Here is a 280-nt window from a genome sequence, read left to right on the forward strand (position 1 = left end):
AAATGAATAAACCTAGGGAGGACGAAAATGGCTTAAATGTTACTCCAACGACACAAATCAATGTATTGCATGCACAAGATTGGTTAAAACCCTATTTGGACAAGAATAAGTATAGGGAGGACGAAAATGCCCTAAATGTTCATCCAACGCACAAACACACCTGTTGGATGCATAAGATTGGTTAAAAACCCTAATTGGACAAGAATAAGCCTAGGGAGGACGAAAATGACCTAAATGTTCATTCAATGACACAAATGAACTTTTTGGGATCCATAAGATT

This window comes from Cicer arietinum, chromosome 6, assembly GCF_000331145.2.
Source record: "Cicer arietinum cultivar CDC Frontier isolate Library 1 chromosome 6, Cicar.CDCFrontier_v2.0, whole genome shotgun sequence".
NCBI lineage: Eukaryota > Viridiplantae > Streptophyta > Magnoliopsida > Fabales > Fabaceae > Cicer > Cicer arietinum.